A 26,880-nucleotide genomic window follows, 5' to 3' on the forward strand; every position below is an offset into this window, starting at 1 on the left:
TTGTTAATGGAAAAGCCTTTGAGCACAAAGTTAAACACACGGAAAAAATAAAAATTGTCATATGCCATACAATTTATTTATTTTACTCATTCACTAAAAACATATTTGCAAAAATGAAAAAAAAAACAGCAAGCACACGCGTTTGTGTGCGACAAGTCAAAGACTACGTAGAACTTTGTGAAAAAATTATGATTTAATAAATAACATTATTAACGTGAAATTAAACTTTGTAAATTTGTTGAGCAACAGTGCCAGACATTAAACAACAAACAACTTTTTGCTCGCACAACAAATTAACAAAAGTTAAAATCATAAGCGTAAGCTTCAAGCGCTACAGTAACGAACGAATTAATGCAAACATATATTAAATTGCTGTTTAAATAAAAAAGTATACAAACTTTTGTAGTATTAACGAAGCAGGCGTATCCAGTTGCTTTACGTTAATTTTATAGTTTTCGATAGCGAGTGCAATTCTGCAAACAAACACTGTTAACTTAACAGACTGATAGCTGAGCTATTTACAGAGAATGTTAAGATCGTAAATAAAGTTTGCTCATTTGCTTGAAGTTTTAAATCTTTTTAAATACACATTATGAAATGAATATCAAATTTTAATACGCATTTTTTTCATACTTTAATTATTTCTTTTGCTAACATATAGCTTTGTAAACTTTCTTTCAGTCTATTGCAGGATTTTGAAGTATTTCCTGGAAGGCTTCCTGCGTGAGAAATTAGCCCGAAAATTTCTTTATTTACGACACACTTCCTAAGCTTGCTTAATTGTTATCATATATTTAACAAATAAAGTTGAGCGTCGTGCTTAACAGCTTTATGAATTTAAATAAAAGAGGATTACTTTTGATACTCAAGAGTGCTCAGACTTTAAAATTGTGCTTAATCTTATGTGTATATGTGTGTGTTTGCGTATGCGTTTAAGTTTGTTTGTGTCTAAATGTGTTTGCTTTGCAATTTCCCCTTATTTGTATAAAGTTTTGTGAGCAAACATTGCGCTTAACTCAACTCACTCTTCGCCTTCGTCATAGCTGTTGATATGAAGTTTAAGTTTGCTGCTAAAAGTTGTTACAAGTAATCTTTTAATTAAGTGCCACAACGCCAGGCTTAAGATTATGGCTGAAGCAACAGGATGCTAAATAGCCAAAAAAAAACATCCAACCGAATAGAAAAAAAATTTAATTTGATTAATGGCAAAACGCTGTGCTTAATTAACAAAGCAAGCGGGCAGCAACAAAAGTAAATGAATGTGAACGGTTGCTAAACAAAAAGCACAAAACAAATAAAGGTAAAACGATAATTACGCTACGCAACAAACGGCGAAATGCGAATTAGCATTGAAAGAGGAAACAGGTCAGCAACATCAAAATGGAAACTAAATACCAAATGTAAAAAGGAAATGCGCTAAAGCGCATTAAAACATTACTACAACAGTATATGAAAATATCTAAGATTAAAAATTCTATTTTAGCGTAACGAATTTTATTTAATTACATAAGCGTTGCTGGCTGCAGCCATAAATGCAATTTTTTTGCTTAAAAAGCATTTCTCGTGAACTAATAAAGTGCATAGTCAAAAATAAATACGCTCGACGATGTCAATCAGAAGAGCACTTAAGCACTCAAGACTGCATAAACAATGAAATTCAATTGAAACTTGTGCTAAAGTGCATTTAACTAGACATTGTTAGAATATTGAAGTTGTCAGCTTTTATTTAAGAGCCAATGTAAACATTTCACGTGAAAACCAACGTGACAAAGTCTAATTACAAAAACTACAAGATCTTTTGCACAAACAACTTAAAGCGCAGCCAGTTACAGCAACAACATCAAAGGTTGCCTAGCAGCAGCAGCAGCAGCAACAACAACAACAAGAAGAAGTAACAATTAAGCTTTATTGTAAACGTTTCAATTAGCACAAATGACACAGACAACAATAAAACTGGCAATATTAGCAGTAGCAAGGTAAGAATAAATTTCCACTGAAAGTCCAGACAACCTTTTTAGCCACTTGGTCAAAAGTTCAGGCCACAACAGCTGTGGCTAATTAATGAGTTCAACTGTTGAACGCCTCCACACACAAATTTATTTCAACTAGCAATAATGCTAGCTGACACTTAAGAGACCATGGCTTCGGCTTCGTCTACAGCTTTGGCTATGGCTTAAATATATTAGCAAGCTTGTTAACTTTGTTTTGTTTGCTTTGCGGCTGATAATTGTGTGCTAATGCCTTAAAGCTCAAGAATAGCACACACACACATTTGTTCAATAATAGTCTATAAATAAATATTTTATATTTTAGACAGCATCAATTTAAGCACTTTTCTCGTATTGCAAAAATAAATTGACTATATGTGGCATATAAATATATTTAATTACCTGTTTGCTCATTATTTTGCCGAGGAGTCTGTTTAATTTGCAGTCGATGTTTAGAGTAGCCTTTAATGAAAATGGAAAGTGATGCATCAATTATTATGTAGATATTATTAATTGCTTAATGGGTATTGAAATTAAATTTCTGTACATAAGAATATCCAATTAGGCAGTAGGTTTTAATTTATAGTTACGCGCAGCTCGTATAATTCTCATGAAAATTGTGTTTAAGTATCAAGCAAACTTAAATGGGAATTTAATATTATTATATTCTATTCAACTAGCTTATTGGCCAGCATATAGTATACGCTTTAAATTTATAAATAAATACAGCTTCAATAAACTTAATTAACAATCTTTATTGCATTCGATTAAAATTTATTGCTGTATTCTCATGCTCATAATATTCTTTCAACTTTCTTCTGCTTTTACTTTCTTCTCGCAATAATTGCATTTATGAAATTTAAAGCTTGACTGTTGCTGCAACCCCAACGCAACTGCCCACGCCCCACAAGACTATTTACAATTCAATTGCGGCCGTAACAATATGCGGCGTGAAACCGCCACTGACCAAAAAGGTTGTGCATGAAATTATGCCTTTGGTTAACGGACGGACAGGCAGACAACATGGAACCGCATCCGCAATCACTAAAAATTAATTTCATTTTTATTGAAATACAAGTGCGCTGGCCACACTCACACACCAGCACACACACATACTGAGAGTTCAAAGCGTTGAAGCAATAAGCTTTGAAAATTTTGTTGTATAGCATGCAACTTGCAATGGGGTAAGTTGTGTAGCATGCAACTCGAGGCTTGCATCTAAATTATGCAGTCGGTTAAACTTGAACAGAGAATGGCTGCAAGTGAAAATATTTGGATTTGATGCAAACTCACCTAGCTGAGTATACACCCAACCACAGACACACACACACACACACACACACACACAAGCACCACGACCAGCTAAAATTTATGAAAATGCAAAAGCGTTTTTATCGTTTACCATTTACCCCAGGTAAGCTGTTGAAACCCACAAGCTGCAACAAAAGCAACAGCGTGCAGGCGGAGGCGACAACGGAGGCGGCAGCTAAAACCATTTTAATATGAATAGCGAGCAATGGCGCTAAAAGAAGAGAGTTTTGCAAAAAGCAACACCAAGAGCATGAATTGCGGTTTATAGCATTGAATTATGAATATTTGACCAGACTGCCAAAAAACATTTATCATGCTAATGCCGAGATTCTGATTAAATGCACACAGACATACATACGTACAAACTACACAAAAACAGCTTAACTACATTAAGTTAATACATACTTATGCAATACTCTTCAACCCTGTCTGCTGCTTTAACTTGCTCTGCTTATACTAGAAATGCAAATTCCAGGAAATGCGGCAGCTTATAGCAATTAGTAGAGTAGTCGAGAAAAGTATTAATAATGCTCGCTTTGACACAATTTTCATTAATTGGCAGAGCTTAAGCTCAAGTTTGAGCTTTGTTATTTTTAAAGAGAAAACTTAATCGCAATTGAATTTCGAGTACTAAAGCTTTGTGCTTTGTATTACTAATTAGCGTCCGTAAAAACATTTGCTAAAAAGTTTATTTTGCCATTCAAATTAATACAGACAACAGAGTATAATTTGGCAAATTTATGCACCATACTAATTAGCATAATGCAGTGGAACAAATCACAAAACCAAATGATAATTAATGTGCACATGAGTAGTGTGTGTGTGTACTCAATATGCATTTAGAGTTTTTATTAAACTATTCGTGTGGGCGTGGCCAGTGCCATAAATAATGTGCGTACAACTTAATTCAAATTCAAAAATATATATGTATGTGTGTGGCAGAGGCATAGCGAATGCAAATTCAAATTACTCGTAACTGACTGACAATGGAATTCTATAGTAATATAGAAAAACAAATGAAATTAGCCATATCTATGCGTATGCGTATGGATGAATGAGCTACAGCGTGATAACGCGTTATTATACTATAAAATCATTAATGTGGTAACTCGTAATAGCGCAAATATGCAAATGACAGGCGTAACAACGCACTGAGGCTCGTTTATGTCTCATGTGTGTGTGTCACAGTACTAGACGCCTTCACATGTGTGTGTGTGTGCGCGTCACGCAAACGACGCATAAAAGCGCGAAATTGCGGCATTAGCCCAGCTGGAGCAGTCTGTAGCACCAGCGTGTGGAGCGAACGCTGACAACGCCTACTAACCATTTGAAGACATTACCAAACACTTTGTAAGCAACACATAAAGCGACAAGTGCTTGAACAGAAAGCTTGCCAGCCAGACGGCAGCCCACGCAACCAAGCAACAAATTCTATTAGTTGTCCAAAGTGAGGGCGGCAGGGCAAGCGCATGCATAGACATAGACAATTTGCTGTAAATTTGATATGTGCAATTTGTTCGCGCACGAGCTATAACTACTTTGGCAACCAGGCAACCTGTTGCCCTGTCGCCTCCTGCCACGCCAGTCCTTTATTATACAACAAATTATATACAAGTATAAGGCTTATGTTATATTTATTGATTGCTAGTCAGCGCCAAAGCAGCGTTTGAACAAGCAGTTTTAGTTGGAAAAATTCTGAATTTCCCGTAGTCTGCTATTTCAATTTGCAAAGAAACTTTGTTAACAACAAATGAAGCTTATCAGCTTCAGCTCTTTGATCTAAATATAAGACAAAGACTATATTTTTATATACAATATTTGTACTCTGATTTTTTGATGCAAATGAAGAACACTTAAATATCAATTAAACTTAAATTATATTAAAAATTAAATTTTTAGTGAAAACTTTAGGTTTTCTATCTCTTGAAACGAGACGAATATTCCCTTTTTGCTTTCCTAAAATTTTTACATTTTTTTTTTTTTTTTTATTATTAAAGAAATTATATCAAAGATATGTGCACTGTTACCTGATTGGGTAACTTAAACAAATCAGAATAATAATAATAATAACAAAGGAATAATTATGAACAAACATAAAGATATAACTGAATATAACTGGAGGATACTATGCCTAGAAATAAGCGGATATGAGATCATTAGGTCAAGACACGAGCCAGCAGGTCTTGAGGGTGGTTAAAATTTTTACTGGTGGTGAATTTTAATGCTGGCTATCTCTTGGCGATGCATAACCATTACAATTATCATTAATAATCAACTCTTTTATGCATAGACTAAGAGTTCAAAATTGTATTTTAAAAAACTCATTGCCTATCGCTAGGCGCTGTATTAAACCGCTTAAATTGAGTTGCAAACATTTGCCTGCAACACTGATACAAACCGACGCAATCTTGCCGCTAAACAAAAGCAGCAGTACAACTTTGTTACCAAGTTTCTTAGAATTGATATTCCTTTCTCTTTTTTTGTGCACTGTGCGCCGATTTGGCCAAACAACAACAACAAGTACAAGCAGTGGGCAGCAATTGAATTTTATAACAAACAATTTTACGCTTTAAGCACACTCTAGCAACAACAATACCCTTTTGCAATTGTTATTGTTGTTGTTGCTGTGTTTAATGCAGCTGCATTGAAGTGCCCGCTTGCAACAAGCAAGCAATATTGACTTTGCCTTTGGCCAAAGCAATTTTCAACTTTTTCTATTTATCGTTATTTACCATTAGCTTGCTTTTGCGCTTGCTTTGGTTTACTCAGCAAACGACCAAAGCCACAATATGTATTTGAAGATTTCTCTTTTATTTTTTAGCAACTTGCTTCATCAGCATTAAGTGCAATGCTCAAGAGTTGCTAAAAAACAGCAAAGGAAAATTAAGTTTAACCAACAAATGCTCAAATGCTATGCAGTGATTACTAAGGTAAAGGAAATGAAACTTTGCTTTGCTGCCTAAGCTCATAAGCATTTTTGTATCCTAAATTAAAGCTACTTACATAATATGTTAAATATGTGAAAATAGTTAATTATAAATCATGTCGTGGGCGGGAAGCTCTCGCGTTGCAAAGTTGGGACTTCCCAGGAGCGTAATTATTCAATCTGCGGTAAAAGAAGTCTTCTTGCCCCACACACACACACACACTGGCATGCATATGTATTGTGAGTTGACTAAGCTGCTGCTGCGTCTTTTGCGACTGTTTGCTTCATTAGCAACTTTGTGCGTATTCATTAGGCAGCAATACCCCAAAACTTCCGGTACCAGCTGCGACTGGTAGTCGTAGATAAAAGATTTATGCCAAACGCTGATAACCCGACAAACGCCCTCATGAATACACACATATGCCCAAAAGCGTGCAAAAAAGAGAGAGAGGAGAGAGTGAGAGCGAGAGCGCGCTAAGATAAACCAGCAGCAAGAAAAATAAAATAAACAAAAGCCAAAAATTGTATGGAATATGCTAAGGCAAATCTCAAGTCAGGCTGACGTCTCCCAAACAGTTTGCAACCTAAAAAAAAGTAAATAAAAATGAAAAGAGATGCAAAGCGGAAAGCAAAAAAAAATTAAAATACAGTCGAAGCAACCGAAAAAAAAAACAAGCAGCTGCTTGATTTGCCATTCAACACAAAAACGACGTTGTTGAGTCCGACAGCTGTGGCTCAGCCAAAGGATGTCGAGTTCCCACATATTCAGCTTGCCTGAGTGCGTGTGTGTGTGTGTGTGTGAGTGAGTTGAGGGAATGTTTCGAGTAAAATGTTTGGCAGCTTGACGGCGCCGCTTTTCGCAATTCAGTTCATAAATTAAAATGCCGCAAATCAAATTCGCATAAGGCTTTAAACACACTCACACACGCAGACAAGCGCACCACCACCACCACGAACACCACTGGCACACACAAACACACACACACACACAGGGTCCAACGACTTGAGCCGGAAAAAGCTGCCACGCGGCTGCATGTTAAATTATGTTCACACTTTAGGCCACAGCCGGACCAAGAGCACTATGTGGGCGATGCCAGCCAGCAAACTGCTGCTCGTGGTTGGGCTTAGTACAGTGTGCATGCCAGCACACTTAACGTGGGCAAGTGGCCAGCATACGACGTGGGCATGAGGGTCGTATGCGCAATGCCTGGACTGGAACTGGAACTGAGGCGTTTGCATATGCGGTTTTATACTGTGGGTACCACTTAATCTCTTTCGGTTTGTGCTGCTGCCGCTGACGCTTTCTTCGTTTTTCAACTGAAATTTATTATATTTTAATCACTCCCCGGGGTGTTATTGTTATTGTTATTGTTGCTGCAGCTTTCAGGCCGTTAAGATGCGCCCATTGCCAACAAAAAAAAATAAAACGCGCCCAAATCTGTTTAAATTGCCACCATGTAGCCTGTATACAATGCTTTAAATTGTTTTAACGTTACGTTAGCGGCCATAACTCTTGGCCAGTTGAAGCGCTGCCTATGTTACTGTATGTGTGTGCAAGTATTTATTGCCACATTGCGTATACGCAATACCTTTGCTATGCTTCGCTTATGCTTGGGCTCATTTTTCGTTAACTTGGCCGCTTGGCAGGCGCACTTAATCATTTTGATTGTCGCAAATGGCGCATTTTTAGTGCGCCTAGTCGATTTTTGTTTTTCGCTCTCATTAAAAGCAAAGCCAAAGCTGCGGCATTTCGAATGCGCAATACGCTTTCGCTTTGAAAACTTTTGAAAATAGCAAGAGAATAAAATTACATTTTATAATTATTATATAATTCTTATTATATAAATGAAAATCAGAATATATACAGCAAGTAGATGACAGTTGGCGTCTGTTAACAGAACTAGAGCTTAACAGCAGCAGCTTAACTTAACATTAAGCATTAGCAGAGAGAGCGAAGATCGTAACATATTTCATATAAAACAACTAAAGAGAAGTAATAATAGTTTGAATAAAACACTATGATTTCATTTTTTATTACAAACATAATTCCAATATATAATATATATAGTCCACCCAACCCTATATATATTTTTTCTGTCTGTTTATCCAATCGATATGCTCCACACAAGCTATAATAACAGTTTGAGTTCATTACATATTTATTTATTTGGGCATTACTTTAGTTATTACTATATAATTAAGCCAAAGTGTGGCAAGCTCATTTATTATACATCAAGAACTTTTCCACATAGCCTTGAACTTTTATCAATTTGTTTAGAGTCAGGCGAGGCAATGCAGATTAAAGCTTGACGTTGTTGCCTTGGGACAATCGACTTTGGCACGTCCAATGGCAGGAGCTAAAATGTCAAGTGTTTCAACATCGATTGACTTGGACATCTATTAGACATAATCATGACTTGCCGCACACACACACACACACACACACACACACACACCAACACACACGAATGCATATGTCTATGCTACGTTGCATGCCTAAGCAAGCAGACATTCAACTTCCGTCAGTCGCTTGCCCTTAAACTCCTATCAGCTAGGCAAAAATGCCGACAAAAAATGGTATAAAAAAAAGAAGGCAAGGCAAGTGGCAAGGCAGGAAGTACGAGCATGGGATATTGATTCGGGCTATGAAACTGCAAAGCTCGACAACGTCAAGGACGACAACATGCAAAACGCACACGCTTAAGATTTTTTTGCCTCTAAGGCTAACGAGCAAAAGCAAAAGTTTTTTTCTAGTTTCACTTTGCTGTTTGGGGCTTTTCGTCAATGTTGTGTGTGTGGCATTGCAGCAGGCTGACCACAATCGGGCGCCACACGCAGCGCGCCCATTGAGGTCAGCGTGCAACGTTTTAAATTATTGCCAAAAATATACGACGCTGACTTGCAGGCCAGGCCAGCTGACGTTGGCCATACATCAACGACACTTGTTGGCTTGTTACGTTTTTTTTTTTCCTCTTCTTCTGTCGTTCTTCTACTATTTTCTTTTATTTTCAAGTCAGGCTTTAGTGAGCTTTTTGCGCCGCATGGGCATGCAAATGTTGCCACTAAGCGAAAAACAGCATTGGAACACTTTGGGCGCACACACACACACACACATGCCAAACACTTTGATGCACGCTGACTTTTACGCTATGCGGCCACGCCCAAGCGCCTAACCGCAAAGTATGCCGTACCCGAAAAATCAAACAAAGCAACAAAAACAGCAACTACACAAAAAATTGGAATATACCGCACAATTCCATTGATTGACAGTTTGAGCAAAAACGCACACACACACACTACCACACACACACACACAACAAGAGCAGCAGTGCAGCAGGAAGCGTAACATCAGCAGATAGCAGCTCAACCGTGTAGCCCTGCAGGCGTCACATTTGCGGATGTGCGCCTCACTAAAAAAATTTCACAAAATATCGAGCAGAAAAAAAATTTTATATAGGGCACTGAAATGGCCGCAGCAGCACCAGCAGCAGCAGTAGCAGCAGCAACAAGAAGCGTAAAAAAGAATTCTCGCCGCGTTCATTTGTAATGCAGAAAGGTGCAAGAGCTTAAACTTAACTTGCATATGCTGAGCATTAAATAGGCTAACACAAGCTGGTTTGCCAGTTGCAGGTGATAGGATTGCCGCAAAGCATGTCATAGATTGCTGTCGGCAAACTAATTGCCTTGATTGCCATTGCGTGATTTTCAAAACGTCGGGCGTTAAGGACAATAGCAAAATATACTATATGCCATATGCATGCATAGTTAGATGCTATCAGATATCAGCTTTTTTTTCGTAGCTAATAGCATGTCATTACTTAGCTTTAGGCCAGCTTATTTTTAACAGTAATCATTCTATAAAAAACATTTGTGCATATGTATGGGAAATTGTTATTGTCGAACCAAACACCTGAGGTGTGTATCTAAATGCAAAAATAATTATTACAACAATTCATGCATGTATTTTGTATGTAAAAATTACTGAGTTGTTGTTGGAGATATTTATTATTGTTGTTGGAACAAACATGCGATTTCTATTACTTCTTCTGAAAAGGAAACTTGTTAATTGAAAATTTAAAACAATGAAAGCAAATTGTTTAACTTTTAACAAAACTCGTATAACTTATTGTTAAGTGCTCAACAAAATATGTAATGCTAGTTATTTTTTTTAATAAATATATTAGGACTTGAAGTTTCATACAAATGGTTTATATAATTTATTATGAGAAAAGTCGCCTTATATTCTTAGCTGGGTAGCAGAGAGAAAATCTTTCACAGCTACATTCATAATGAATTTAGTAGTATTTGATTATAAGAACGTGGCTCAACTCAAGTGTTTGAAAATGTTCAATAAATTTATTGTTTTCCTTATATACAAATGATTTACATGCATATGCATTTACATCCACTCATAACATAAAACAGTCTGATCTTTATAAAATTAATAATTTATACGTATTTATTTCTTACTATTCAACCTACTAATCACTATTTTAACGTAGATTATTAATAGCTTTGTTATGCTATACAAATATTTAACCATTCCTTTGTAAAATATTAATTATTTTGTTTTTGTTTTTTATTTTTTGCTATAAGCCTACAATGTTTTGCCAACTATGGTAAATGTAGCATTTTATTTTTACACATGAACACACAAACAATCTCAAGGTCTCGCTTCCACTACGAAAGTTGGAGATTACTCAGCAATTAGTTAAATCATTTGGCAAACATTATGTCAAGTCTTTTATATGTTACTCAATTCTAATGAGCACAAATGTATTTTGCGTTAACTAATTTGTGTTGCGTTGGCATTCTCATGATGTCAACTGAGACTAAGACGAGAGACGAAACAATTTATCTTAATTAATCATGCACAACCTTGAGTTAGTTTATGAGCTAGTTGACATGACTAATGGCAAGCGATAATGCTTAGACTAACTTTATAACAAATCTTATACGTCTAAGCCTAAACTACTTACAGTTAATACAATTTTTATTACGTATACGTACGCAGTACATACGAGTATATGTAAATTAATTTTCACAATTTGTAACAAGTGTCTGCTAGACTGTGTGGGCGTGTGGTTCGTGTGGGCGTGGGCGTGCGACTATTTGCCGCAAATTATCTGTGCCGAGCAGTTGTGTGGCCATAACTTTGTTGTAAAATAAGTGCGTTTGCACTAACTTATGTTAGTCAAGCGTAAATTGCTTTATTAAATAAAACGCAGCCAAAGTAAGCATATAAAATGCCCAGAAGGACACACACAAACACAGACATAAGCCGTCCCCAGGCGACAAAGGACACAGACAAAAAAAAATAGAACAATTTATGGCAATCACAGCGCATTGTACAATATGTGTGTGTGTTTTGGTCAGAAGTAGTCTAATCATTGTGCACACACTCCAACTGGGACTCATAGCAAGGGTGACAACAACAACAAGAACGAAATACACACAGACAAAAGAGCATATGGCATAAACTTGTTTCTGTGTGTGCTCATATAAGCACAAGGACTAAAAGTATTTTTAGCTAATATCAATTTTTCATAGTTCAAAGATTTCTGCCACAGCGCAGAGAGTGACAAAGAGAGTGGGAGAAAGAGGAAGACAGACAAAAGCCTTGGCTAGTTTTCGTTTTTTTTTGGGCTAGCCAAAAACATGAAATTTTTCTGCTTTTCTGATTATAAACGATTGCCTGCAGTGTCCTGCTACAGGACATACACTTGCACATATGTGTGTATGTATAAGTGTCTGTGTGTGTGAGCGTGTGCAAGCAAAAATTTATGTTGGCATTTAAAATGTTGCCCGCCAGGCCACGCAACTATGCAATGTCGCTAGTTTTAACCCTTTAGCCCCTGACATACACATGTATACATATTGTATATATTTTATATGTGTGTGTGTAGAAGTAGTGCATTGAAAATGCCAAGATTCAGGCAAGCAGGCTGGCTGCTGTGACTGTAAGTTGAGAATTTATAGTCAATACAACGTTGGAGCAGCAAAGAGTTTCAATTTTTCGTCGCCTCACCCCACGACCAGGTGCTGCATCTACTGTCGATGTGGCAATTTCATTGTGTGCCCATCGTAAATTCTCGTTACCTTTTTCGACAACAGACTATCTCCTCTGGCAAGTTGCAACCAGCAGCTGCATTGTTTATATGCCACAGCTACAGCTATAGCTGAAGCTCGAGCTGCTTGGCTCCCAGCGCCAAGGCGTGTAAATTTCCATCTTTCTAATAGCAAATTTATTTGGCATGTTAACATTTTGCAACCTCTTTTATTTTCGCAACTGTATTGGTAATATGTAGTAGTCGTAGTAGTCCTGTCAGTCTTACTTACGTATTTGCAAAATCTGTTCAATGCCTGTGGCGCCATCGAATTGCAGCTGCACCAAACTCAATTGAATTTAACCAATTCAACTGCTAATAATGTTGATACATCGACTATGACTACGACTAGTGCGTTGTGCAGTGCTTAACCATTGTAACAATTGCAGTAACAGTTCTTTTTTTTTTGTCCTTTCTCTTTGCAGCTGACTGACGAGCACAACTTGTTTGCTTTGGGTTTATTAAATTTTCTGTGTGCCCTGCTGGATTTTCTGTATAATTGCACAAAAGCCAAACCCACTGTGGGTGGTCACTGTATACATATATGTATGTATGTGTGTGTCTGTATGCGTGTGTGTGTGTGTATTTATTGTGCAGGCATGAAACAAAATTAATTTTTCTACAGCCGCAAAATTGAAACCGAGCTGCGACAATGCGCGCGGCAAATTTACACACCATTAAGTAGTTTACAAACAGACAAACAAAGAGAAAGAGACACAGGGCGAGAGGAGGCAACTCAGACAAGGTGTGGCAGCAATAAAAGTGGGCCATCGTACACACACACGCATACATACTCTAATAGACAGTCTGCTATGTAATTTGATATTATGCTGAGCTGCTGCTGCTTCTGTAGTGGCAGCATATGTTGCCAGACAACGCATTCAAGTCTCGCTTTTTAGTATATACAGGGGCTCTCTAGTTAGGACAATTTGTGAAAAAGAGAGCATAAGCTTTTAAGGCGATTCACTATATAATTGGCATAGTTGAAGGTCAGGTTAATCCAAAATTCAATGAAGAACACTCTGGGATATGATAAATTATCATTATCATTGATAACATATTTAGCGGATTACGTTTCATTTCAAGTGAAGTGCAAAGAAGAATGACAAGCCTCAACAAAAAATTACATTTTTAAATAAAAGCATTAAAGTTTTTCTACTGTCGCCTGTCTTCAACCAAAATTATCAGACTCAAACTCTACTTATGCTCTATGTTTTAAATATTTATAAACATAACATAGATTGCAGCAAAGCGAATAATTCTGCATAATTTTTGGGCTTTCATTGTGTTTATACTTCTACTAAATAAGCTATATATAAAAATTTGTAAGTAAATTAAACCTTTAACTCTAGTTTATTGCTCGCTTTCATTTGTATAATATATTTGCTTATTTTATCTCAACGACCCTGTATATAGCTACTCAACATCAACATATGGTTTCATTTTTAATAAACTTACTTTATAAGGTTTATTAGATTTGATTTTGTTTTCGCTCAGTGTAGCGCTAACAAGCGCCAAGTGTGCAAAAGTTCTAATAAAAATAATAAAAGGCAATACATGCAAATCGTTTTGAGTGCGTGTGTGTGTTTGTGTATGTGTGTGGTTGAACTATTCAATCCGCTCATTTCATTAAGTTTTTAGCCAAGCACTTCAAGCACATGGCGTATGCGCAATGTGCTGCTGAACGACGTGCATGTTTATCAGACCACACAATGATGTGTCACTGGGTTTGCTGTTTTGTCTGCTTGCGTGTGCTTCGTATGTTGAACATATTGATATGCTAATCGTACAATGGCGACGTGTTGCCCATGCAATGCCCAAAGGCAAACGACTAACGGGCTTACAGCAACAACAGCAAAAGCAAAAGCAACAGCAACACGTGACCACAACGCATCTCCCACTCTTTGTATGTCTCTGCGTAAGCTTTGTTGTTGTTTTTGCTTAATGACCAAAGACAAAAGCACAGCAAATGGCAATGGCAAAAACGCGCTAGAGACAAAGCCGTGAGCGCTCGAGCGGTTGGGAAAGCTTCTGCACTATAAAGCGCATTATTTAGTTTTCCAAGCGGCTAACAACAACAGCAGCAGCAACTAGGCAGGCAGGCCAACAGCAATGCTCTTAGACACAAGTATGTGTTCGTCTGTGTGTGTGTGTGTGTCTAAAGTGCCCTTAAGTGCCCAAGGGATTGGATGTGGACATTACATGCTGTGCCAGTGGCATTGACAAAGCCACATAAACGGCAACACCTACAAAACATGCAACAACAACAGCAACAGCCACAGCAACAATGGCAACACATTAGCGTGCGCTATCGATTAAAAATGTTGCGCTTGCCGCAAAAACTTGACCACAAATACACACTTGATCTGCATGTTTGACAACTTGTTAGTTCATATTTAAGCAATCAACAACAAAAAAAGCAGCAAACAGCCAACAGTTCTGTCCAATAGCAATGCATTTAATTTAGCAGTTGTAGGCTTGGTTTTAATAAATGTCACAGCGTAAGCCGCAAAAGCTTAAAGCATAAAAATAAAAGCAAACGACCGGCACGAATGCAATTTCGTCTTGTCTATTGAAAGGCACACGCGTATTACTCAAAAAGGAATTAAGTGCGTTTGTGTGTGCGCAGCAAATCAAAAAGTAGCCAGAACTTATGGCATTCTTGGTCGTTGTTACTCTTACTGTTGTTGTTGTTGTCATTACTGTTGCTATTGTTGTTGCCAGCGTTAATCCTTAAATCTGCCCAAGTGCTAGAGCTGGGCTGTAACAAGAATCAGAATAGCCAGCTAGCCAGCTTGTATGCCTGGAGACAGACGTAGGCCGTACTCTAACGCACATTTACATATACAAAGGAATTGCGCATACGCCATCGTGTACATTGTGCTATGGGCGTATACGCAATATGGCTCCACTTTCGTTTTAATATGAATGCTAATAGGCTAAGTCTGGATTTGAGCCACACACACACACACACACACACACACACACAACGATTTCCCTCAACGCCTGCACAAGACTGTAATTTCCCAACAATTTTTCCTCACTTTGCGTAACAGGCGCACAAGAAAAAGAGACTCTGGACAATATGGCACTGAAGCCAAATAGCAGCAGCACCAACAACAACAACAGCAACAACAAGAGTAGGAGAAGCAAACACAATGCCAAGCCATTTTTATCGCTTTTCATGAATGCTGTGACCGGCTTATGTTTGCAGTTAACCAAAGATGGAGCTCCAAGTACAACACACACACATACAAATTGTGTATATATTTTCGGCAGTATAGTCATTGCCATTACTTGTGTCATGTCGGCCATTTAATATGGCTTATGCCAGTGGCAACAACACCTCGTCTTTGGCATTATGCAAGCTGCTCTAAGACTGACCCACATATCTTTTCTTTTGCCGTTAACAAGCTTGCACTCTAATTTAAGAGGTTTCGCTTTTTTTGGTCTTTGTTTGGGCTCTGCTTATCAGTGAATTTACGTCCTCGTATCGTATAATTGGGCACACAAGTCACAGGCACAGACTTCAATTCCAGATAACTGACATTTCGTTGCATTTTAATGAGCTTCATTTCATTAATGTGAGCTACGAGTAAAGTGGGCTCAACGCGCGCTAAATTGTGTGCTAAAATTTTGCGCTGTGTCTGCATTAAGACAAAGGCAAACAGCAAATGTGACTTGGCAGCGTATTTTAAGTAATGCATGGAATAATTCGAACAGCCCAGAAAATATCAAATCGTAATCGTAATCAGAGCAGACTATGCTGCTGTTGCCAAGGCGCGCGCACCTAAAGCGTTCAAGAGTTTTTCCTGGCAACCAACACATTGAAACAGGTCACACAGCAGAGCCAAAGGGCGCACAACTTTTAGCATTAAAAACAGCCGCAGCAACAATGACACCAACTAAGCAAAAGGCCGCATAAATGCTTATTGTTGTTGCTGTTGTTGTTCTTGTTGTTGCTGCGTCAAACAAGTTTAAATAAAATTTCTCTTTTGCTGGCTAATGAAACGACTAAGGGCGAGCTTGGGGGCAATGCTCTCTACACCTGCTGACAAAGACATTTACTCAAAAAGTTTGTCGACTCTTCTGGGCGGTAAATAGTAGGAGCAGCAGCTCTCTCTCTGGCATGCTCAGCAACAATAACAAAAAGGCAAAAGCAACCCCAAACCGCTGGCGATGACGCTGACGCTGGCACACCGGCATACCGAGAGGCACGACAAACATTTCTGGCAAAACGCCCACGCCCCACGCCCAGTTTTGTGGGTGCAAACACTGAACAAAAGTGCGCGCTTTTCATTACCAGGGCCTTCGCTTGTGCTGTGTGTGTGTTGTTTTCTTTTATTTATTTTTTACTCTGCTGCTTGTTCGACAGTCTTTAAAATGCCAAAGTAAAAGTAACAAAAAGTCAAGGCTGTTGTCAAAGCACAAACACAACAGCAACAATGCGCCTGGTAATGCTTGCTTTCCATTTCATTTGTCCTTGCGGTTCAGCTAGCCAAATAAATTAGGCTGGGGCTCTGCCAAAGAGTTTGCCAATTTGATTTGTTTAATCATTTTATAATGCAAATTGCTCTATTTTGTGTGTGTGTGCGTGTGTGGGAATGACAAACAAGCTGAAGCAAATAATACTAATAAATTGTATGCAATTAATGAACGCAGTTTGCAATGATTTAGTTGTAAATATATTTTGAATGGCAATTGCACAAAGCTTTTAAAATAGCTCAAAATACATTGTACAAATTTGTGATATGCATTTGTAAAATAGTTCTATAAAATAATATAATTAATAATGACAATTTCTAAAACAAACGTTTTGATTGTCTTTCAAAATGCAGTAACAGAAATGTTGAATAACATAACAGCAATTGCTTAACATAACATACGGCTCATTTAACATAGCTTATGTTATTAACACGAATGTTAAAGAAAGCAGCTGTTCGTCTTTAAAATTAGCTAACACGCCATGGTTTAAATATGTTTATGGCTTTATTCGCAGTTTGCTAATTACATTGCTTATACTATAAATCGTCTATAAGTTGTGGACACCTTTGTCACAATTAAAACGTCCACTAACAGCAGCTTACAACTTAAGCTAATTACGTGACACACACACACACACACAGCTGCATATTTATACTATGATTTAGCGTTTAGCATATCAATTAAGAGACCTTCACATTAGCAGCAGCGTGGCTTATCATATCAACTGTGGCACGCAAGCTAAACTCACTTAAAGTGGAGCATGCCACACTATAATGGCGACGAAATGCGACAACTAACTTAACAAAAAGGTAAAAATATATATATTTATATATATACATTTATATACAATACACAGTCGCAAGCAACAACTAAATGCTGCAAGTTGCGTGCTGGGGTGGCGACGGCTTTTGCCTTGGTGTGTGGGTTAAGTTATTACGCCCCGCGGCCGCAAAGCTAACTAGGCATTGTGTGCTCTGGCTACGAAAGTGCAACAATTAAATTTAATTACCAGTGTCATAAATATGCCAGGCCGTGCCACAAACGAACACACACACACACACACTCATACACATGTATACGCCGCTGCATTGCAATGCGGAAAATAATCAAATAATGTGCAGCAACTACCAGGCCACACTACACTACACTACAAAATGCAAGCAGTGAGGCCCCATGGCCAAATTCCAGCCAAAAAGCCGGTCGGCCAGTCGTGTAAATTAGCTGGGCACAAATTAATTATTCAAATGTGCGCACTTGAATGACTAAACACAAACCCAAAAGCTACAAATGTTACATGTGTGTGTGTGTGTGTGTTGAGGCTGGAATGTGCGTGGGTGTGGCCTGTTGGATTAACTTGCTTAGGGTGCAATTGCAGCTAGTGCAGCTAATTAGGCGTAATTAAGCCGACAAGCTTTGATTTTGCCCAGTCAGCATTGGAGTTGCCCTTTATATAAAACACACACGACGACCTCTCAGGGCAATTTTGAATTACGAAGCATTATGAAGTTAGGCAAATCAGACTAACTGGTTACAAAAGCAATAATAACTATTTTTAACTTAAGATTGATTGTCACGCGCAAACAGCAGTGACAATTATTTTAAGTTAGTTGCAGTTTGAAGTTAGTAATAAATAAACTGTAGCATGCTTTTCAGCACTATGGGTGAATAAATAATATTCTTCTCTTTGTTCTGTTAAGCTCATGTTAAGCTGTCATCCAACACAAAGGAATAATCAACAGAACAGCTGATTTTCATGATCTTCATAATCTATGCAAATTTGATTAAAATCAAACAAAAATTTCCTAATAGCTGACAATTGAAAACTAATATTTACTCAAAATCTATGCAGTTCAATACGTAAGTCTATTTGAAATAAACAAACAATTGATTTAAGCGCTGTCAGCTAAATTAACAAGCACCCAATCAAGATTGCTCATGTTGACCCCAAAGACGTTTTTATTTTTTTGCTTTTTAATATTTTCACGCTCATTATGCGCTTGACGACGGACCAATGGCCAAAGCAAATGGCAGTGGCGTTTAGCGCAATTACCTGCCTGCTTTTGTTTGTATAAATGGACTTTATTTGTACTTGGCTGCGATTGCGATATGATTCGGGGCACATTTACTTTTAGTTGCTACTGTTGCTGCAAGCAGCAGGACGTTCATTCGCTGCTATTTCAGCTGACCGCAAGCAAAAGAAAAACAGCAAGCAAGCAGCACCAGCAGCAAAGCGAGCGTGGCTGAGCGTCATAATGAGCGTAAATTTATTGGGTCATTTGGAAAATACGAGTAAAAATCTACTTGCTGCTATTTTCATTATATTTTTCTTTTGTTTTTCGTTGAGTTTCTTATGGTTTTTGTTTTTATTTTAGTGCAAGTAGCAGCAGTTGCTTATTATGCCATTCTAGATCCATGCTGCTGTTTTTTAATTAGTCAATAGCCAAAAAGGAAAGCTCGATAAGAAACTGCCGAGTAGTGAAAACTGCTCAAATATAAGTGTATGAAGTATGTGTGTGTGTGTGTGTGCGGGAAACTGAAATTAAAATGAGCTGTGAAGTGAAAATTGTGCACAGCTAAATGAATTGCCATGGCAATGGCCAATGCCAAAAGTTATAAAAGTATTTTCTACACACACTTGTACTTAATACATATAGTACATACAAATAGACTTTTGTATAATAATAAATGGCCAAAAGAGAAATTGCTTAAATGGTAATAAATGGCGCTAGCAACAACAGCAACAGCAAAAGCAGAACCAGCAGCAGCAGCTGCCACAGTTTATTCAAGTCGTGTGCGTAGTCGTAGTTTGTCGAGTTTGTTTGCCCGCAATTTTGATAAATTATTAACGTCAATGTTAAATTGCAATTATAATACCGCCTGGCATTATTTTGCAAGTCATTTGTTAATTGCCTAGCCGGTCTATTTTGGTCATGGCCAAAAGGCAAATGACCAATTTCAATGAATTGCAATTAAATCAATATAATTGTATTTGCTTATACACATTGCATGCAAGTTGAACTCGCCGATATTTGAATTCATATTTAATTGGCCGAATTGTTACCATAAGGCATTAAGTAAACAATTGAATTAAACGCAAGTTGAATAGTAGTGGGTATCTGCTAGTTTATTTCCTTGCATTGTTATTAATATTAGTTGTTTGCACAAATGCTTAGCGGCTATTTTCATTATTTGACGGCTAATTGTGCAATGGCCAATGTTGCTTTATTGCTGCAATTATTTACATTTTGCCTTTATTATGCTGGATTTTCACAAAATCATTTTGCGGACATGTTAAATTAGCAAAATTCATGTTTCAATGCTTTAAAACAATTATCGCACACACACGCACAAGCCTGGCAGCTGAGCAACGAATTCAAGCTTAATAATGCGGCTAATGTTAGTGAAAGCCACATGCTAGTGCATACTACTGTGGGTGAGGTGGGGGTGAGAGGCGAGTGTGGTAGAGTGGGAGAGCGCACAGTAGTGTATGCATTGCTGTTGACTCTTGGGCAACTAATGGAAATGCAGCTCAATAAATATAAATTATTGCTACTATTATAGCATATGATTGCTGTTGCAGCATCCACGCACATGCAGCGTACGCACACACACACATGCATATACAATATATACAAAAGTACTACTTATATTGCCACTGGCGAGTAGTTATTTCTTTTAAACCACTCGTGCTGCTCTGGGGGTTTGTTGCGTACAATATTTATTTATTGATGCGAGTTTCATTTAAAAGCGGGCAACCGCTGCATTTAAACGGAAATTAAAGACTACGTAAGCATGTGTGTGTATATAATATAATGCAACTGTAACTGCGACAGTTATATATGTTTATATATATACATATAGTATGTGGAACTTATAGCAACATAATCATTTAGTGCACTACGCATATAAAACTTGATTTATTGATAACCGAACACTTACAGTCACTCAACTAAAAGTTATTAAGCTTATGTTTCACTTTATTAGTAAATGAAGCTTATGAAGATCGTTTTCAACAAGCTTAGAGTTCAATTTGTCGTATATTATGTAGTTTGACTATCATCCCATTACAATTGTTAAGACTTAAATGAACAGCTGCGTAGGCGTAACTATCATAACATTGCACTTATTAAAACTGAAAGTGCAGCCAATTTAAATTTGTTAAGCTCTTCAAATAAATTACACTACAAGTACAGTAAACTCGGCTTGAAAGTATTTTCAAATGCATTTAATTGCATTTGCTCGTTGCACTTGAGGTGCATTTACTGTAGCTCAATTGAGCAATTAAGTGTAATTGGCGAGAAGATGAATTTAAATTGCAAATAAGCAGAAAAATAAAAAAGAACATTGTCAAGGTCGTAAATAAAAAGTTATCTTTAATTTATAGCAGTATGAAAAATTATTAACTGTTTTATATGAAAATGTATTTGCTAATTTGTAACTCATTGATCATCTTATTTAACGGATTTATATAAATAAATAACTGCAAGCGCATATTATAATTAAATACAATAAGCTTTTAATGGAGATTTTTATGCTTAACAAATTGTTTTGTATTATTTATGCATTAAAGTTTTTATATAAAGCAAATGTATGAACCTTAAATCAATGGTGAATAAAATATATATACGAATTAAGTTGAAGTGATTGTGAATGCTGGCTGCTTTATTTTATATTAATTATACAGCTGAATGATTGCAATTCATGCGTTTAATTTGCAAAAAAAATAATAAAAATGTGCAGAATATAATAACGAACTTGTTGGCACTTTTAAACGTTTTTTTCTTTATACAAAAATAAAAAACAATGCATAAAGCTTAAACTCATTTAAAATGGTGCAATTATAAAAAAAAATTTGCTGTGCTTTATTATCAATAATATATGTACACAAAGCAGCTTTAAATTGCTGCCCATAATCCACCCACATAAGTATGTACATACCCGTCCACATCAATAAATAGATTTAATGGACTTTCGCAACAGGTGAATTGACAGAAGCCACACTTACCTATTGTTTACAACTCAGATCCACAAACACAGACAAGAATCTCTGTATTAGTTTATGCTGTTTTAAACTTCAGTTTGCTGTACTTGGCCTAGTGATTGGTGTTGTTGTTATTGTTGTTGCTGTTCGTTAGCCCAACGCTTGTGGAAAATTTTCAATTTGGCGAACGCCAAAACGCACTTTGTAAGTTGTTTAAGAACTTTCGCTGTCACTCACACGCACACTTTTGACCTCTCGACGCACACGCACATAAAATTGCTAAACTTGATTATATTTCATATGTTTGCAATTACACAAACAATTGTATGTATATAATAAATATGCAAATTTGTGTATTTAACTGTTTGTTTATTTGCTGCGATTCGGCCAGTAGTGGTTTAATTAAATTGCGAATATTATTTGTTGTATTTGGCGGCCAATCAGTTGCTGTTGCTGTTGCTGTTGCTGTTGCATACGCGACAGAGTTTGCTTGAGGCTGCAACTTTTATATGCGACTGATGCTTTGACTCCGTGCACCAATGTTCAGCGCAATGTACACGATTTTCACAAATTTTCACAAGTTTCTATGTCACACAAAACGTTGGCCGCAAATTGAGAGCGCAAAAGCCGAATATGTTCGCTCGGCAAGCGCGAGAAACAAATTCGAATCGAATCAGCGACAATGCCGACGATATCAACAACAAATTGTATTTAACTGGCACACAATTCACTTAGCGGTCCAAGCAGTTACACTAACTGATTGCACTTGTAATTTCAAAATCTTCAACTGAATTTGAATGCGCACTGCTCGCTGCTTACAGCTTAGACAAATCGCTATGCTTTAGCTCAAATTGTTCACAATTTAAAGCACACAATGCGTAAAGGACAAGCACAGGACCGTTTCGCTACGCGTTTGGATGAAGACTGCGCTGCGCTATCCTCGTTTGCTAGCGAACGGCAGAGCAGCGTCGGCAACCACTCGTTGATTCAACAGTTTTCCCGAACTAGTCCAACGCACACGAAGCTCACTTCCCATAGGGTGAGAGTTTTTGCGAAAGGGAAATTCTTCTGTTCAGAGGGTGGTGGATGCTAAATATGTGGAATGCGTCTGTCTACGACTAACCCAATATAATTCTCATTACAGCCAAACGACGTTTTGTGTTGTTGTTGCTGGGAAATGCCATCAGTGATGAATGCGTTCCACAGTGAAGAGAAAATTTCACTTAATTGATACACTCTACGTGGCATAGAAAAGAGCAAAAGATTTTAGCATGCGAGTTAAGTTGAAAGTCGCATAGTTTAGCAAATAACTTAAAGCATTATATTTTATGCGCACATAACAAAGAAACTAACTTGGGTTCTTGCAGACTTTAAAGTGTGTAAAACTAAAAATAGACTCTTAGTCTTAGTGGCAACTTTATGCAAATTCGTTTGAACTAAAGCGGAAGTTAGAAATGCTTGACTTCCGCTGGCTGGAATATATATCTTTGAGCCATTATATTGCCATTTTTGACAAACTTTTGACCTGAACTTTGCTTTGACAATGAGACATTCATAAATATTTTAAATTATTGTAAGTTTGCATATGTGGCTAAGAAAGTTCATTTTATTACAAAATCAATCAAGCTGAATGGCGATCAATATGTTTGACCTTAATGACAAGGCTATATGCTTTGACTTTTATTAGCACAGTTACATTTTTTATTCTAACCTTGCTCTAGTCTTGAGCTTCAAAGGGAACTTTTCTCTTTCTCTTTCTGCGCCTTTTAGATCGAGCAGCAGCCATTGCCTAAACTCAGCAATTCTTTAAGACATTCGGGCCATTCTTTTAAAAAATACTTGTACACACTTTTATGTCTCCATTTTTACAAGCATAGTGGTGTTGTTGTTGTGCGCTGCTTTATTGTTATTTGTTTTCTTGATAACTTCAAGTAGTGCCATCTGCAAAAATTAAATTTAGCGACAGTGCCACAATAAAATTCTACTGGCCACAGTCCAATGCCCGGCTAACGTAATATATATGTAGATGTATATGTTTATGTATATATATACTATATAGTAGAAGAAGGAACATTTGCAGCTGCCCCAAACTATTTGCAAGGCGTTCAGCAGCAGTGGTAATGAATATTTATGAAGATTTAAAAAACATTTTCTTCGCGTCTGTTGTTTTATGATTTGCAAGTGTGTCTTTCTCCAGCGCCTTCAATTCAATGGTGTGCAAAGTTCTCTGATGGACAACTGAAGTGTACGTTCAACTTTGCTGTTGCCAGTAAAGATAAAACAAAACAAAAAGAAAAATAACAAAATAAAAAAAAAGTAACAAAAAAAAAGAAAGAAAGACATTTTAAATATTTGTATGTGTGTGTGTGTGAGTGTCACCGCAGCTGCCGCTGTTGCTGTGGCTTGCTGTTGTTTTCATTTTGTAAATGATTTCATTATGTGCTTCAGACACCGTCTTCGCCCTCGGCTGACGCGTAGCCATTGACTGTCCAGCGGTACGTATACTTGACATTGCTTGTTGGCTCAACAACGACAAATTCGCGTCCGCTGCGGCTCAGTGTATATTTATTGATAATTTAATTTGACATTTGCGGCTACTGATTGTCATGATTGTTTTCATGTTAATCTTATTTTTGTGCGCTGCTTTTTTTTTTTTGCTTTTTATTTACTTATTGTATGCGCTGTGTATATTTGTTGTTGTTGTGCTTTGTGTTTATTTTTCTTATTTGAAATGGTTGTTATTTGCATTTACGTTTTATGCGCTTGTTTTTCAACAAATGTCAGGTCCAGCAGCAAGCACCAGCAGCCACCATGGGGCGTGTTGAGAAAATTTACATGTTTTATATGCTTTGGCTATGCTTATGTTGTTGTTGTTGTTGTTGTTGTTGCTGTTGTCGTTGTTATTATTTTAGCCTTTTTAAAGGCTCTTTAACTCAACGACTTTTATGCGCGTCTATTGTTTTGCTTTCATCACGCAAATTTGCATGGCAAAACAATGAAAATGGTCAGCAAATGGAAAGCTGAGCGAACGCTATTGAATTGTTAAGCTGCTGCTGCTGTTGCTGCTCTGGCTATTGCTGGCTGCTAGTATTGCTGCAAATACCTTTTATGGCCAAGGCTACAAAATGTAATGTTCTTAATGACTGTGCCAAGGTATTTTAATTAAACTATTTCCTGGCCTGCTCGACATGCCAACCCATTATGCCAAACAGGGCGTGCCTAAGCAGCTTCAAATGTGCACAAATATTGAAATATTTATGGCACACACATACACATACGACAGCAAACCAGCAACACATACACATAAGCAACTCGTCTCGTAATGCAATTTTAATTTCTTTAGCACAGCAGGCGTTAGCGCAGGCTGGTTGGCAGTCATAGGAGCAACATCAGCTTTAGCTGTAGCTGGAGAATGTCAGCGAACGTTTTGCTAGCTTCGTTTCCTGCTTGCCTGCTGCGCCGCCATCATTTCCGCTGCACACTTTTTTGACTGACTCACTGACTGTCTACTGTTATGCCTTAGCATTTGTTTATTACAATCGCCAAATGTGAATTTTTAAAGCAATTGTCAATCAGCCAAAGGCCAACTGAATTTTCAAGTGACATGCATTTTGCTACTACTAAGAACACTTGCCACTTGCAACTTGCAGGCTTAAAGCAATACAAGTATATGCGTCGCACCTGCTTTTGCTTTGCCGCAAGCAATATAAATTGTGGTTAGTTGCGTGGAACGCTGCTGCTGCTGCAACTGCTACTGCTGCTGCTGCTGCTGCTGCTGCAGTGCCCCAAGTTGTGCAACTGGCACAAAACTTTGCATCAATATGTTGCACTCGAACACCCAAACCTAGGCACGCCCACATGTAAAGTTGGCAAACGCAGCCATAAGGAAATTTCATTATTACCGCGCTTACACGCTAATGAAGCATGTAAAATGTCAATGTAGCCTGCATGTAGCACTTCGCACTATAGACATGCACACCTACATAAATACACACACACTCACACACGCACATACTTATATATGTATTACTAGTTTTATTGCAAATGTGTGTAATGAATGTAAATTAGTAAAAACTTTTCATGTAGCGCGTAGCATAAACCTGTGTGCGTATGTGTGTGTGAATGGGATTTGAATTAGAAACTTTAGCAAAGACAAACTACAGGTAAGTGTGCGTGTGTGTGCGTGTGTATGTGTGTGTGTGGATTAGTGTGCGTATGCATCTGCAGCTTCCCGCCACGACTGTCATTGAGCAATGACCGTCTAAGCCAATTAGTAATATGCAAATTAGTTAAGATATTTCGCAACTTTTAGTACACTCAATTGCGCTTTAGAACTAATAACATTTGATAGGCAACATAATTTTGCACTTTCAGCTACTTCACAAACTTACTTCAAATTAAAATTTTATCTGACGCTAAACAAAAAAAAACGCAAAAATAAATAAGTGCACAAATATCAAACAAGCAAAGACCATATATAACTATTTTTAGCATGAAAATGCAACTTAAGGCTACCCTAGGTAAAGCGTAAATTATAAATAAGCTGGCTTGTTTTACTTCAAATAATAAGTATATAAGAACTTTTATTTTCTAAACTAATATATAAAATATATCATTTTAAACATACATACTAAAAAATGTTTATAAATTATACAAATTATTTTGGATTATTAAAATGAGTATATAAAATATAAAAATTTAGATATGGTCAAATAAATACTTGTTAATGAATTATAAAACAAACAATTGTACATAAAAGTATACTATATTTTAAAGTTTGTTTTGGATTATTAAAAGTAAGAAAACATTTAACGAGATCAAAATAATTCACTAAAATGTATAAATCATAAGAATTTAAATATTATACAACAAATGTTATTATATAAACTAATTCTAATAATTAAAAATGATTTTAAAATAAAGTTTAATATATGAAAAACTTGGAGACTTCGTTGAACTTTAATTATTCTTTAAGCCCATAACTGATTTCCTTAGCTGCATAAACCCTTTGACTCCTCTTTCTTGTGGGTATAGAGAACAACAGCTGCAACTTATTAGTTGAATCCTGAGTATGCAAAAACC

At 37.1% G+C, this 26,880-nt stretch overlaps 1 protein-coding gene across 4 annotated transcripts in view; it reads right to left on the reverse strand.

Moving 5' to 3' along the window:
- Window positions 1-22,100, reverse strand: part of LOC108604271 (lachesin) — a 109,792-nt gene extending 87,692 nt beyond the window's left edge. For 3 of the 4 annotated variants that reach the window (XM_017993671.2, XM_017993669.2, XM_017993668.2), the window contains exons 1-2: window positions 21,823-22,100; window positions 2,391-2,450 (exon numbers count right to left, since the gene is read on the reverse strand). The gene's annotated coding sequence lies outside the window, so the exon portion shown is untranslated. The remainder of the gene's footprint in view (window positions 1-2,390; window positions 2,451-21,822) is intronic. The other variant, XM_017993670.2, reaches the window with a different exon arrangement.
- Window positions 22,101-26,880: the final 4,780 nt, after the last annotated feature.

The sequence above is a fragment of the Drosophila busckii genome, chromosome 3R (assembly GCF_011750605.1).
Source record: "Drosophila busckii strain San Diego stock center, stock number 13000-0081.31 chromosome 3R, ASM1175060v1, whole genome shotgun sequence".
NCBI classification, from domain to species: Eukaryota; Metazoa; Arthropoda; class Insecta; order Diptera; family Drosophilidae; genus Drosophila; species Drosophila busckii.